Genomic DNA, 16,717 nt, shown 5'->3' on the forward strand with positions numbered 1-16,717 from the left:
GACAACCAACCCGGAGCCCAACCCACCCAACCACATGCTGAACACTCTCCCCCCGCGAACACCCTTAACGACTGGAACCCAATCTCCACTGAGGACACCATCCGCCTAATGAACTCCATCCACTCAGGATCCCCCACAGACCCATGTCCTCACCACATCTTCAACAAAGCAGACTCCGTCATAGCACCGCACCTCCGAGACGTCATCAACTGCTCCTTCAACTCCGCCACCTTTCCGGAAAACTGGAAACACGCTGAACTCACCGCCCTTCTGAAAAAACACACAGCGGACCCCACTGAACTCAAAAATTACCGCCCCATCTCGCTCCTTCCATTCCCGGCCAAAGTAATCGAGAAAGCTGTCAACAACCAGCTCGCCGCTTTCCTCGAAGCCAACAAATCCCTCGACTCCTCACAATCTGGCTTCCGAGCAAAACACAGCACTGAGACCGCCCTCATCGCAGCAACAGACGACATTCGAACTCTACTGGACAATGGAGACACAGTCGCCCTCATCCTCCTCGACCTCTCTGCAGCATTCGACACAGTCTGCCACAGCACCCTTTTACAACGCCTCAGAAACATCGGAATACAAGGAAAAGCACTTGAATGGATCACCTCGTTCCTCACCGGAAGAACCCAGAGAGTCCGCCTTCCACCATTCAAGTCCGAGGCCACCGAAGTCATCTGTGGCGTACCACAAGGATCCTCTCTCAGCCCCACCCTCTTCAACGTATACATGAGCCCCCTCGCGACCATCGCCCGCCAACACAACCTCAACATCATCTCTTACGCGGATGATACTCAACTGATCCTTTCTCTCACCAAGGACCCCAGCACCGCCAAAACTAACCTACACGAAGGAATGAAAGAAGTTGCTGAATGGATGAAACACAGCCGTCTGAAACTGAACTCAGATAAAACAGAAGTCCTCATCCTAGGTACATCCCCCTCTGCATGGGACGACTCTTGGTGGCCGGAAGCCCTTGGAAAAGCACCCATCCCGACAGACCACGCACGGAACCTAGGCGTTATCCTGGATTCTTCACTTTCAATGAACAGACAAGTCAGCGCCGTATCCTCATCTTGCTTCAACATTCTTCGCATGCTCAAAAAAACCTTTCGATGGATCCCCACCGAAACCAGGAAAACAGTCACCCATGCTCTGGTCACGAGCCGACTGGACTACGGAAACACCCTCTACGCAGGCACTACCGCTAAACTCCAAAAGAAACTCCAACGAATCCAAAACGCCTCAGCCAGAATCATATTAGACATCCCACGCAACGAACACATCTCTGGTCACCTGAAAGACCTCCACTGGCTACCCGTCAATAAGAGAATCACTTTCCGACTGCTAACCCACGCACACAAATCACTCTACGACATCGGACCAGAATGCCTCAACTCAAGACTGTCCTTCTACACCCCCTCCCGCCAACTACGTTCCTCCAGCCAAGCCCTCGCCACTGTACCTCGCATCAACAAGACCACCATGGGAGGCAGATCCTCCTCTTACCTGGCTGCTAAAACATGGAACTCACTCCCCACTCACCTTCGCCTTACCCAGAACCACCTAGCTTTCAGAAAGCAACTTAAAACGTGGATATTTGACAAGTAATCCCCCCCCTCCTTAGCGCCTTGAGACCCTCTGGGTATGTAGTGCGCTTTATAAATTCTCTGACTTGACTTGACTTGACATGTAGTGGTCAGACATGCATAGGACTGGAGATGGGTGCAAGCCACAGAGGGGGTTCAGTACAGTCATCCTGCATGTGTGTGATATTATCAAGGACCATGTACGCCCTCATAAATGCATGCAATCATATCTGCTTGCCCCATACAGAGTGCCCTTGTGAGGAGTACCCCAGTTTGGGATGAAGGGAGATCACATTTGGGAATGTACCTGTGTCTTGCAACTTTACTGATAGATGTTGGTTCATGACACTGTGTCACTGATTATTTCCCCTTCTTTTCTCCCATGCCTGCAGCTCAAGATACACCAGCATAAGGCCATGTGGAGGGCCATTGCAGCTAAGGTGCGAGCCCTGGGGGTATCTAACAGACGATGCACCCACTGCCACAAGAGGTGGGACAACATCAGCCGGCTGGCAAAGAACGTGGCAGAGATGACCTTGGGGCTGCTACCATGCACTGGGCGTTTGGCACGGCACAGCATGACACCACTGATGGGCCGCATCTTGGCTGCGACTCATCCTGAGCTGGATGCAAGTCTGAAGGAGCTTCGGCAGCAAGGCAAGAGTGAGTATTTGGGGAGGGTGACTTTGGCTGGGAGCAAATGCATGTGTACAGGGCATGTGGCTGTGGTGGCCCATGTTTGATGTTCATGGGGTGCGGAGCAGTGCTGTGTCATGTGAGTGGCTGCTGGGATGGGTGCCAGTGTCATGCATTGGCTTAAACTGGCCTTACAAAGCTGATTCTACCTGCTGTGCATTCCCATAGCCAGATGCGATAGTATCTACATGTTCATTCAGCATTGGGATAGGGTAGGCAATCTATTAGGGAGTAAACAGCAGTGTCCACTATCTGAGTGTGACTTCATGTATGCCTACTTTTCATCCACCATGATCGTTGAGGCCCACACATCTGACAACAATGTGCCCCAGAATACCACATGGTGTTTGTTATGGGCTACGTGCCATTGTGGACAGTCTGGGCCTAATAGTTGTGTGTGTGTTGTCTCCTCCTATTCCCTCAAGGTCTGTCAGTGGTAATAAGTGGTGTCCCCACATCATGTCCCTAGGTGTGGGCAGAGCAAGTCGTGTGTCTGGTAGACTTCATCCACGGGCAGGGTGTTGTGCTGTGTGGCATTAACATGGCTCAGTCATGGCAGATATTCGGGGTTACAGGCACTGTTGTGGTCTATGTAGTGTGTTGCTGCAATATGATTGCAGGGTGTGGTGGTCACCATGTTGATTTGGACATCTCGTGTACAACATTGATTGAATTGCTTTGTCCTGCTGATGACACTAACACAACCCTGCATCTCTTTCTCATGCAGAATCGCCAGTGGCACAGAGGAACAGGAGCCGGAAACCAGTGGTGGCGAGAGTAGCACTACAGCTGCACCGGAGCCCAGTTACACAGAGATCTGAGGGGGACCGTAGTATGCAGAAGGAATCCCGCCCTGAGACACAGAGTACAACATCATCTGATGCCAGCGGGGATGCGTTCATGTTGGAAGGCACAGGTAATGGGGACTCTGCATCTTCTACTACCACATAGCGGCCAGTGCCCACCCTCCCATCTACTTCCTCGGGTGCTGTCTGTGTCCGTATCAGTAAGAGGGGATGAGTTAGATTTACAACTGGCACCGCTGAGCCTGCACCTGTCCCCCCTGCTGCCCTCAGTGCAGAGTCTGTGGAGCTCCTGTGCCAGCTTTGTGTGAGCCAGACAGCCCTGCTCAATGCCTTCAGTGACCATGACAAAAAATCAGGCGAGGTGGTTGCCTACATGGAGGACATGCACTCTGATGTTGGTGGGCTACACCGTACACTCCAGGCTTTGTCATCCACAGTGACATCTGCCCTTCAACAGGCACATACACCCATTCCTGCTCCAGTGCCTTTGTCCACCCCCCAGTCAGTCGCCACATCGGATGATAGTGACCACGGTTACCATGCATCAAGTCACAATACAGCGTAAGAAGCACCCAGCAGAAACAACCCAAGCGGGCCCCCCCACAGACAACATCCTAACAGAAGAGCAGAGTCACCCCAGAATGTAAAGACAAGAGCCCATCAGGGAATAGCAAGGCCGAAAAAGCAATGAAGCAGACATCAGCCACACATGCCTCAGAGGCATCACCAGCGAAGGACTCTCTTGTCCATGAAACTTCACGCAGAGCTAGGCGTGCAGTGTCTATGCCCACTGAGGAGGTGTTGTATGGCAAGGGTACACCTAGTAAGGGCTCAGGGCCACATCCCCCCACCACATCAGCTCCATTTTCAAGCCCAGTGAAGCAGGTGAATGAGGGCACTGTGGGGGCTACCCCTGGCAAACAGGCAAAGGAGGGCACTGTAGGGGGGACACCTGGCATACAGGGGAAGGTGGGCACTGTAGGGGGTACACTTGGCAAATAGGGGAAGGTGGCGCAGAGGCGTAGCCAGACAAAATGTTCCTCAGGATCCAGCACGTCACCAGAGGGAGTGCCCATGTCTTCACCTGATGCGGCTCTGTAGGTTTGTGTGCCTGTTGTGTTCACACCAGTTCCCATTAACCCCAGTACAGGAAAGGCATTTTGAATTCCCAAGAAGTGGAAAGGCACGCCTCAAACCTCTCCCACCCACACTGTGTCACAGGTCTGCATGACTCCACTTCCACGTGCCACTACACCACCTGGTCCAAACAGCCCTCCAGCTTGCCAATCCACTTATAGCCCAATATCACCTGGGCCTCTGTCTCCCCAGTCAAGTGGTCCTGCTGTCCCCAACACACAGCCAGCTCCAAGTCTACCTGACAGCCAAGAGTGAGTGGTAGTCCCCCTCATACACCTGTCTCTCATACAGGTTTGCTAGTCCTGCCCATTGTTTGCCACCTGGGTGTGTTGATGGCCATGGTAGGATACAGTCAAACACTCTCACTGCGCAGCTTATCGTGTCCTGACTCTGCACTTTGCCATGCCCTCTGGCCCTGTTGCTCTGCTGTGTTGGAGTCTGTCCTGTACCCTGGACACTGGCCCTGTTGCTCTGTTGTGTTGGAGTCTCTCTTGTGCAGCCTCTCATGTACTTGCTGGGCCACCTGCCCAGGACACTGGCCCTGTTGCTGTACTGTCTGTGTTGTACTCTCACCTGTGCCCTGGACACTGGCCCTGTTACTCTACTGTGTTGGAATCTCCACTGTGCCCTGGACACTGGCCCTGTCGCTCTGCTGTGTTGTACTCTCATATTTGCCCTGGACACTGGCCCTGTTGCTCTGCTGTGTTGGAGTCTCCCCTGTGCCCTGGACACTGGCCGTGTTGCTCTGCTGTGTTTTACACTCACCTGTGCCCTGGACACCGGCCCTGTTGCTCTGCTGTGTTGGAGTCTCCCCGTGCAGCCTCTCATGTACTTGCTGGGCCACCTGCCCTGGACACTGGCCCTGTTGCTATGCTGTGTTGAACTCTCCCCTGTGCAGCCTCTCATGTACTTGCTGGGCCAACTGCCCTGGACACTAGCCCTGTTGCTATGCTGTGTAGGAGTCTCCACTGTGCAGCCTCTCATGTACTTGCTGGGCCACCTGCCCTGGACACTTGCCCTGTTGCTCTGCTGTGTTAGAGTCTCCCCTGTGCAGCCTCTCATGTACTTGCTGGGCCACCTGCCATGGAGACTAGCCTTCCTGTTTGGAGCTTGCCTGTGCAGATTATCTTGCAGATGATCAGCATTTTGTGCCTTGCTCATGTGTACTGTTGTTCTACTGTCACATCTATGCAAGACGTGAATAAAGGCAGTTACTCCTGTTGTCTGTTTTGTCAGTGTACTTGCTGATTGAAGTTCTTTTGGTGTGTGCATTTGGTTGGCAAACATTGCCAAGATCTTTGGCTGCATCACATTTTTAAACAGGGGTGACAAGGTCTTCAGTCCCATCAGACACTGAAACTGGTGTTATCTGTGATGGCTATTTTACCTGTCATGCAGTTCTCTTTTTAGTGGTTTGCTATTGTTGGCTACATTGTTCAGATGTCAGGTTGGGGGATATTGCCAGCACAGTGTGTGGTGCTGTGCACAGGTTTGCATGCAGGCTGTTCAATATCATGATGTATGTGTGTTATTCCATTATGTGTGCCCAGCTATGTATGTTGTTGGTCATCTTGTGTTGGCCCTTAGTCCTGGTCCCATGGCCTACATGAGATGTGTGCTCTTGGGTAGTCAAGAGGTGTGCAGTGTGAAGGGTGTGACTTTGTAAGGGGTATGGATGTGTGTGTGCCCCTGGATTGTGAAAGACACACATGTGTCACCCTGGAGTTGTGTGCCTGTTGTTTGGAGTATACTGCCCTGTGGATGTGGTGGTATGCACATGTGTGAGCTGTCTGTTGTGCACTGTGCAGTGTGTTGGCGTGTCCGTGCTGTTCTGTCTGACTCCTCCTTGTTGTCTTAGTCACTTATGTGTGTGCAAAGTGTGTGACTTTCACATCAGTGTTGTGTTAGTTTGTTCATCCATGTGTGTTGAGTGTGTTTATGTAGACTGTGTAGCCCTGCTGCTCCACACTGCCAATGTGGTTGTGTTTCTAATGCATTGCAGGCACATGGTGCCTTTTATCCTCCTGTATGGCATGGTGTGTGTGGTGTAATTCCATCCCCTATGTGTGCTTTTTATGCCTACCCATTGTGGGTCTGCACTCTCTCTATTTGTGTATGGTACACCCCTCCATGTCTGCTACTGACATGCAAGTCAGTTAACTTTGATGTCAGCTGTCCCCTTGGTTTACATGTGTGTGTGACTCCCCATCACTTCATTTATGACACTGTGCTTTGTGGTTCAGTTCTTGGGCCAGGACAAATGTTCCATTCTGGACATTGCCCCAATGGTTTATGTGTGGTGTTCTTGTGCTATTAAACTGTGAGGATTGCTCATGTGCACTTCAGCTGTGTGTGCTGCCCAGTGCTCTGGTCAAGATGGTTCTGCTCTTGTATCCCAGAGTGGTGCATCTGTTGTTGTTGTGTTGGATGTATCTGTGTTGGCTGTGGTATTGCTACACTTCCTGGGTGTGCTGTTGTGTTTGTGCTATGCTGATTTGTGTTGTGTGTGTAGAGGTTTTGTCAGTATTGTCTGTGTGTGACTGTTCTGCTTGGTGTGCACACACTGCTTGTTGTGCATACAGTGCTGTGTGTATGTGTCCTTGGCATTGCCTGATATGCATCCCCTGATGTCCTGTAGTGTTTGTTCATTTATGATTTCATGTGCATCTGTGGTTGGTTTCATGTGGCAGAGTAGTTCTGAGATGTTGCATTTCTTGTGTGATTTGTGGCATGTTGTGTGTGTTTTGTTCCTGAATGATGAGATTGTGCACTCCTGTTGTGTCTGTGCTCCCATTGCCTTTCCATAGTTTGGCTGACGAGGCATGTCTGTTTCTGATGAGGTTTTGTGTGTGTTTCTGTACTGTTTGTGTGTTGCTTTTGTTCAGTCATCTGTTCAGGCATCCCTGTGTGTGTGTGTAATGTTTGTTGCTACACGGTATGTGTTTGTTTGTGTGTGTATGTACTGGCAAGTATTTGCAGCCTTCAGTGTGTGTGGCACTGATGTTGTGTGTTGTGTGTTCCTGTGCACCACTCCAGCAGTGACTGTCTCCCTGGTTGTTTGTTGGTGTGGTGCAGGGTGTGGATTGTGCTTGCTTGTTGCTGGGCATGTTGCTTGTTGCTCTACATGGGGGTGCACAGGATGGGCACCTGGCCTGTGACTTGATGGGGTGTGTTGATGTGTGGTTGGGAGCGGTGTGTCCCTGTGGTCTTTGTGCCCTGCCAATGCCTTGGACTGGCCCAGCCTTATGCAGTGTGTGCATGTGTTGACTGCTGCGGTGACAAGACCAGGACCGGGACGTTGCTGCAAGTTCACGGTTAATGTGTGTCCAGGATGCAGTGGGGTGACTTTGTGGCTTTTTGACGACTGCTTATGCACGGTGCGAACCGTGGGAGCTCAATCCTGGCGGGTTAGATTGTTCATATCCCCCACCTAGTGACTGTTATACCACATTGGTGAGTCACGCACCTTACCCCTAGTGGGTAGCTTACCTTCTTCTCAGTCTTTTCTACCACCCTTCAATTTTGAAGGATTCCTCCTCAACCAGGAACTCGTCCCTTGACTCCACTATAATGGAAGGTCAGGGACTAAGTTTCGGGGAAGAGGACGCAGCTGCTATTATGAGAACTCCATCACTCTTTGGTATAGACGTGGAAACAGCCTCAGTGAGCAACACTACTGAGTGGCAATCTTTGGCAGATCTCAAACGGGAATGGATAAGGATTACAATACATGGAACGATGATGGCTCAATATTTCAAAGCCAAAATTGCTCCCAATGGCCTAATAGTCAAGAACTTCCCCAGGATCTTCTGGGAAGATGGACAGTTTAAAATCGAGTGGTCTCAAGTAGCATGGAAATGCACCCATGACCTTTTGATCCTCATCGTGAATACTGCAAAACGACTAGCAGATGCCCTCTTAGTCCGCATTCAGGAGGCCGAGGCAGCCCTCAAGACTACGGCCCAGAACACGGGTTTCAAAACCAAATTGGCCGAACTGAATAAGGAAAAGGCAGAGCATAAGGAGTACCTCATGAACCAAAAAGTGGCCAAACTCCAAAAGGACATCAAAAGGTTCTCGAAGGAAAATGTCTATCCTTACCTCAAAGAAGACTATGTCCCCCCAGGAACCAACTATAACTCAGACTCTAGCCCAACCTCATCCAGAAGAGGTTCTAACAGTGGATCTGAGAACAGCGACGAAAATGAAATGCTAAACATACCACCTAGGGCCAAAAGAGGCAGGGGTCGAGGGCAACAGAACTTCCACAACTACCCTAACTTTCCCCAACAAGGGCAACCCATGGGTCCCCTGTTTTGGCAGTACCCTCAATTTCCGCAGTTCTAACCACCCTTCTCTCCACAATATCCACCATTTTTCGCACACCAAGGGTCTGCGCGCCCCCCTTTTTTAGGCAGAGGCTGGGGCAGAGGGCGCGGGCGAAAGCGAGGCAACGCCTCAGAGAAGAGAGTGCAATGGGAGGACACACGCCCCCACGGGATGGACACACGGAGCACGAACAGGTCAGGACCAAAATGAGCCTTGTAGTCAACCTTTCGGATCGTCCCCTGACTGAGAGTGAGGAGAAAGTCCTCCAAAAAGGACTTGGCTTTGTTCCAACGCCCAGAATTGATCTGTTCAACCAGACCAGGGAAATTCAATCATTCTTTAGAAAGGTCAGACTTAAGGCCTTCTTTGATGGTAAGCCCTGTGAACCAAAAGAAGACTCGGGTTTACATAACCCATCTACCTTCACACCCCACAATGGGATGGTTCCTAATGAGGTTCTAACTTTTGAGCAAGCAGTACTCAAAGACATTGATGCTCTTGACCGACAAACCAGACACTCCAATATTTCCCGCAATGAGATGGAGGTGTTAAAATCACTGGCAGACGATCCCATTGTCACCATAAAACAAGCTGACAAGGGAGGCGCCACGGTTCTGATGAACACCACAGACTATGAACTTGAATGCTCTAGGCAACTGAATGATCAACGGTACTACACTCCCATTCCCAGTGACCCTACCCCACGCCTACAAATTGCTATCACAGGCCTAGTGGAAACTGCAGAATGCGAGCAATGGATCAGCAAGAAGGAGGCAGAATTTCTGAATAAAAAAGATCCAAGGGTCCCATATTTTTTCATACTGCCCAAAATTCATAAGGGAACGAGACCAGTCCCTGGGAGACCCATAGTCTCTGGGATTGACTCTATACTGGAACCACTCTCGCAGTTCTGCGATCACTTTTTGCAACCTCTAGTAAAACGCATTCCCTCCTACATCCAGGACACCAGCGATGTCTCACGGCTTCTTAACTCACTCCAAGATGTGGGGCACATTGATCTCCTGATTACTCTAGACGTTGAGGCCCTCTATACCAACATCCCCCAGAGGGCCACACTAGAGGTAATTGAGTCACGTCTGAGATTGGAGGAATGGAACTCAAACACCCCACCTTCATTCGTCATGGAATGTGCCACCCTAGCGCTCACAGAAAATTTCTTTGAGTTCAAGGGCAAATATTTTCACCAGACCCAAGGGACTTCGATGGGCAGCACTTTTGCCCCGTCGGTGGCATGTCTGTACATGGCCGATTTCGAAGATAAACACATTCACCATCAATCTAATCCTTTCTCAGACAATATCAGAATGTGGAAACGTTTCATAGACGACATCCTCATCCTATGGACGGGCCCACCCAGCTCACATGAGGCTTTCTTTGAATGGGTCAATACACTCAACCCATACCTGCACTTTACCATGTCTTCCTCACCAAATGAGATTGCCTTCCTTGACTTGACGATCAAATTGCTAGAGGGCAGACTCCACACCACAATGTTCAGGAAGCCCACAGATCGTAACAGCTTGCTACACTACAATAGCCACCACCCTAAAGCTTTACGTTCGAATTTACCCTTCGGGCAATTCCTCCGAATCAGGCGTAACTGCAGTGACATCGCAGATTACAAAAAAGAATCCACCATCCTTTCTAGGAATTTACTCGACAGAGGCTACCCAAAAAGAGAAGTCGCTAAAGCTAACAAACGGGCCAGAAATAATAACAGAGAAGCCCTACTGGAGAGACGGGAAAAAACACCCACTGAGAACCAGCCAATCACCTGTGTCACAACTTTCACCCCCATATCAAACAGAATTAAGAGCACAATCAAACGCCATTGGGGGATCCTTATCACAGGTGACATAAACTTCGAACAACCAAGGTTCGCGTTTAAAAGGTCACAAAACGTGAAAGACATTCTTATCAACACCAGACCCAAAACGACCAAGAAGTGCTCCCAACAGACCCTATGGAATTTACCCCCGGTCACCGGCCATTACCCATGCGGCAACTGCGGGGTTTGTAAATACCCTACACCCCAAAAAACAATACAACTTACTGATACCTTTAAATGGGAACTCCGGGGCCACACTAATTGTAATGCCACCAACTGCATCTATATGCTCACATGCCCATGCGGTCTCCAATACATTGGGATGACAACCCGCCCCATCAAGACACGGATCATTGAACACCGCAGCAATTTTCGGTGTAAGAAAACACACACCAAAATGTGCAAACATTATCTGGAAAACCACCACAGCGCTGACTCTATCCGGTGGGTGGTCCTTGAATCCAGTCCCAACTGCCCAAAGAATGCATTGTTCCGTAAAGAACAAAGATGGGTCCACCGCCTCTCCACAGACAAACAAGGGCTGAATGAAGATATTCCCTGGCACTCGTTATAAACTAGCCATTGTCTATCCCATCCACCAGCTGGCTTGTAATAACCCTGTCTTTCCAGACTGTACACTACAATACCCTTTTCCAGTCCCTATGAGGTTTGCCTATATGAACCACCTCGATACTACTGTCCCCCTTTTTTAACCGGACTACATAGTTCAACTCAATTTTACACCACTCAACTATGGCTGTCTCTGCCCCATCAGATAACACGTGATCCACATAGTGGGCGTCTACTGGCGAAACCCTCTGACGAGGTCGCCTATAAATAGTCCACGCCCCGAGCTCCTTTACCTATTCGAGCTCGGCGGTGATGGGTAGGTGACTCCGCACGGACACGGGTAACTCGAGGTAAGACAATCCCTTCCTATCCTACACCTGGCAATACTCTATACCGTAGTCACAAATTCCTCAACCTCCACCAGAGGTTTCTTTCACCTATACCTCCCATAGCTAACAGTTCCTTTCCCTCCCCCAGCCAGAACTATAGGCAAACCCTGTTGTACCGACCCGCCGACTACTCAGGTGGCCAATAGTCCAAGACCTTTAGGTGAGTTCACATCAAACCATCAACACTGTTGACGTTTCCTACTCTATGGCCAAGATACTCTCCTTGAGATTGCAGCTGCGGTTTGTATTACACTGGTTTTTAATTCACAACACACTAGTCACGCACATAGTGTGGAAGAGTGTTCACTATACACTGCACCCGACGACAACACTGGCATGTTTCTGGTTGTGTGATATTCCACACACTACCGCTATTTCACTGCACTTTGTTGTTGTATTGGCTGTGACTGTCGATACCTTTGCTAGAGAACGTGACATCTGTTTAACCATGTTCCTTTTTCTCTATTATTTAGGCATAGGATTATCCCCTGAGGTAAACCACACGAGACACATGACACCAGCATGGTTTCTTTCAATTCTTCTTTTTTAAAATTTCACCTTCACTAGGTCCTGACGAATCGCGGGAACTCCCCATGCGAGAAACATGTTGACCAACCCTCACTTTAGTCTCGTTTAGGGTTACGCTACCTAACCTGCCGTCACCCAACGAGCTAATTTCACCTTTTAACTGCAGTAGGGGGACCCCCAGAATAAAGTGGTTTTCCGGCACCCCCTGCTACATTTTAAATCACTCCTTTTCTTCAGGATACTGATTGCCCTGACCCACATACCCGCACTTCACCAATAGGCTGTTGGACAAAAAGATCTCCGCCAAAGAGCCCCTCTCTGAGGTGAGCCCGTCGGAGATTGCACCGCCTCCCCGACGAGGAGCAACGCCTATGATGAAGCATGACACCCCTCGGGGTGTGTGAGGCAAACACGTCCAACAAAATGGATGCCCAACGGTGTAACACACACACCTTCGGTCAAGCTAATCTGTTTAATCTTCTTTAATTCTCTTTAGGAACAGTTCAGCAACCTTCTGTTGTAACGTTTGTGGCAGGTGAGTCATGTGTGGATGCCCTTGTGGATGTGTTGTTGCCCCAGCAGGGTATCTGTTGTGGAATTGTACTCTGTGTCAGCCCGTGTGTTGTGCGTTGTATTTGTGTAGTTGCGTACCTGCGGCAGTTTCCGCGGCGGCCCATTAGATGATAGTGCTGTAGCAGGTACAGCACCGGATACACATGTAGAGCTGGATCCATGGCGGTCGTGACCAGATGCTGTGAACTGGGTCTCTGCTATCGAGTTTCCGCAGTCGCTGGTTGTGCGGTGTCTCTGCTGCAATGCATCCTAATTTGTCGAGCGGGGTGGACGTCATTTCGCACGGTGGACAGTCTCCATTGGCTCCCACCGCCACAGTGGTGGGCGCACGGCTCTGCAGCGGATAGGATTTGACCTATGTTTTGCTATACTAATATGGCAGACGTGTTTCCTGCAGCTCGCAGGCGGAAAATGGCTTTTTTCCACCCCGCCAGCACCGCGGTGGTGCCACCGCCCGACATACTAATGGACCCCTTAGTATTTTAGGAAATACTGTTTGTGGTAACTATTGTGATTGCAAAATAAATTATACTCATTTCGGCTGAAGTGAGTAGGACTTTGGTTGACTGTTGTGTGGGCTTTTTTAAAAATCTATGTAATATTGTTCTGACTGAATTTAATTAAGGTTTCATTTTCATACTTGTTTTTGTCTTTGATTAATTCAAGCAAGCTATACCTTCTTGCAGAGTTGGTATTATGTTTGGTTAATGACTTCCTTGTGAACATTGTTTTTTGCTCATAGCAACACCCAATTCGAAAGGACATATGGGTTGCTCTTGTTTTTTTGTAAATACATGTTCTTAAGTTGCCTTCTCTCCCTAAACCTGTTGACATGTGACACACATTCATAGTGCACATGAAGGATAATATTCTTCAAATTCAGTTTTTCAGCACTAACACTTCGTACTTTTCAAAACACATTGAACATTCGGTACAGGGGCTAAGTTAATCAGTTCATCACGCAAGATGTTGTTATTTGTTTTAGCCACTCAGCGACAGAGCTATCACAATAGAAAAAACGAATTGCGGCCTGACTGTGACTTCGGCATGGTAATATTGGTAATGTTATTCTATATACGAAATCAAGCCTTTGTTTAGACGGAGGAGCGTTCCGCTGGCACCGAGAAGTTAACCCATGCTTGGAATTGCAGCCCAGCTGATTCCTGTGTACCTTACTAAAGGAATGCTTTCCAAAGCTACACCAAGATGGGCAGCTTGATAATACACAGGTAACAGGGAGGTAGATCACCCTCTATGAATTTGGCAGATTCACCCATACTAGACATTCTAGTTTACAATACGCCAGGTAGGAGTAAAATGTATAACAGTGCTTGTATACAAGCATATATTTTCTGTAATAAGCAAAATGGTTAGACTGTTCATCTTTTTTTCACCGTTCTCATAAGGCTAATTAAATTATTCTGTTTCTTTCTATTGATTATTTCAGCACACCTCTTTTACTCAAGAATCACAATGCTTCAATAAATTTTGAAATGGCATGTTGTGTATTCCTTGTGTATCTCTTTGGGTACGCATGAGTAACAGAAGGAAAGGGTTCTAGAACTGTTACAGTTTCCTTTGGGAGTCAGGGTTGTCATGTTCTTAGTTTGCATATCCATTTGTAACCCTGTAAGGATAGGGGTAGAGATGGGGCACTGTGAGCTAGAAGGGCTTAGGCCAACATATCCGGACCTGGGGGCATATTACCAAAAACTAGCGATTTTTATCGCTAAATAGGCTTAGCGACAATTTTCTATCGTCAAGCATCGTCGGATTTTATCGCTGAGATAACGTGCTATTAGCAACGTTTTTCTCAAAAGCGATAAAATTCCTGGCAAAAGCGGCGAAATCCGTGAATATCGCTCAGAATACAGCAATATTCACGCATTATCGCTAACAGGGTCTTAGCCATTATATCCACCTTCCATTGGATATAATGGCTAAGAACTGGTCTGAGCAGGCGTTAGTTTTTGGAGATATTCGCGCTTAGTGCAAATATTTCCATTGGTACGCCTGCCTTGCTAATAGGCAATAGCGATGTTTGTCGCTAACAGTTTGGTTACGCCCACTTTGCATGTCATTAGCGATAAATATCGCTGACATGCAAAGCGGGCCCCAAACCGCTCGCTATGGCCTCAAAGCTGTCGCTAACATCAGTTAGCGACAGCTTGCTAATAGGGCGATGTAATTATTGCCGCTTAGCGGCTGAAAATGGCCGCTAAAGTGGCAATAATGTCATTTCGCCATGCTTGGTAATATGCCCCCGTGTTGTGGCATGAATCTAGCACAGTTCTGATGCTTACGTAGTCCAAAATACGCATTGTTTTACTTGGGAAAGTATAAGACGACAAAATTATTTTTAAAAAACCCATCAAACATTTATCAATGAGTGCCAGCCATGATGAATAGGTCAAGAAGGAAGAGTAACAAATAAACTTCTTACAAGTGTTTAAAATGAAGTGATATTTTTTATAAATGTAAACCGGAAAAGGGCAAAGTAATATCTGTACTAAAAGTGTCTTTAAATGCCACCATAAACAGGCAGGCCCTGCTGTTATGCAGCTGAAGATAATTGGCCATACGACAAGCAGAAATCTAGCATGTAGCTATAAACAATAGCTTACCTTTTATTTTTCAGTTGCACAGTGGGGGAAAGACTGTTAGTGCCAAAATAAATATCTGCATCAGAGAAAGTTTTCAAGAGGTAAATGCCAGAATGAGGAATGTTTATGTATCACGAGTGTTTGGTCTAGGTTCAGCCGCTTTTGAAAAGCACTACCTTAGTTTAAATGCTAAAACAGCAAAGATGATGTGCATAGACAGCCATTTCAGCGTTATTTGACATGCTCTTTTACAGTTGTTTGTCAAATTGATTTTATAACCAAATATTAGTGTTTCCTTTAGAGGTTCCAATACTTTTCTTCAAAAAAAAAGTCCGCTCATTGTCCCTGAAAATTACTGAATAAAATACTAAAACAGCCAATTAAGGAAAAACAGAGTTTGTGAAAAATTGCCACATGCCAGGTTTTCTTTTTTGTGTTCCCCTGAATGTGCAGATAAGTCTCAGACCATGCTGCTTATAATTGAAATATTTCAAATTTCAATTTAGTGCAACATGTGTAGTGAACCTATTTAGATAGTAAACGTACACGTCCAGCTCCACCTCACAGTACAAATTTTAAGAACGTCAAAACGGAAACGATTGAACAAAGCTGAGGAGTGAGCCACTATCAAAGGCATATTGTTCATTCAGCCAAACAGACCTGCGGATGTAATAAATGTTTCATTCCACTTACTTTCAACCTTTCCTCTTCTAAAGGTCTTTATTTAGACAACATTGCACTGTATTGACCGAGTCCTTACATAACGAGTGCCTTCACTCAAGAAACAGCCACCCGTGATGACCCTCTTCTGCACAATTTGATTTCTATCCAAAAATGGCACTTTGTAACACATTTAGTAGTATGACTAAAGCACTACAATTGTCTGCTCAAAAACATCTCGCGAAGCTCCGCGGGAGCCGCTCGTGTCCGGAGTACCAAGGGAGTGTGGACTTTGATACGGGAGAACTGAGGAGCTGATCACCTGCTACCCCACCCACAGACTGCAGCGGGACTGCGAGGACCAGCTGGTCCTCTTCCCGCCCCCTCCTTCATCTACTTATTGCGCGGGTAGTCTGGGAGACTATTAGTTGGAAGGTCGTGCTCCAAAACTAAATCAAATCCCCTTCGTAATAAGGCTAGCCATGCTGTGCAGCTCAAGGGTTCCTGCCAGTTATTCAACCTCTGGGAAAGGGGAAAGAATAGAGCTACAATTGTAGAGCCCACTCCCGATGACAGGGATGTAAAAGATCTAGTGGTAAAAGTCCCCATTTCTCTGACGGGATCGAGTACTGAGGGTCTGGTGGATCAGTACAAGGAAAAGGGAGCTCCTACAGTAGTTGCAGTAACGGAGGTTCGGCCTCTTTGGACAATTGTGTGTCTCATTCCTTACTTGCTACAAAGGATAAAAATATACAATCCTTTCTCCCCTTACAAACCTCTCCTGAAGCCATTCTAAAAGTAGTAGGGGCAATAGAGCATGTTTATCTTCCTAAATCCAGCGAGTCTCCTTCTAAACATCATGCATTCAGCTCTTCTCTTTCTAGAGGAGTGCGAAATAACGATCTAACCTCTTCTGGTTTAGATATGGAGCTTTGCAGGAGATATATCGAGGTCGATACTGGTAAGGCTCGGGATCCTA

General features: G+C 48.0%; 1 pseudogene; it reads left to right on the plus strand.

The window, feature by feature from the left end:
- Positions 1-2,128: 2,128 nt before the first annotated feature.
- Positions 2,129-3,980, plus strand: LOC147711141 (uncharacterized; annotated as a pseudogene).
- The last annotated feature ends 12,737 nt before the right edge of the window (positions 3,981-16,717 follow it).

This window comes from Lissotriton vulgaris, chromosome 5 (assembly GCF_964263255.1).
Source record: "Lissotriton vulgaris chromosome 5, aLisVul1.2, whole genome shotgun sequence".
Taxonomy (NCBI): Eukaryota; Metazoa; Chordata; class Amphibia; order Caudata; family Salamandridae; genus Lissotriton; species Lissotriton vulgaris.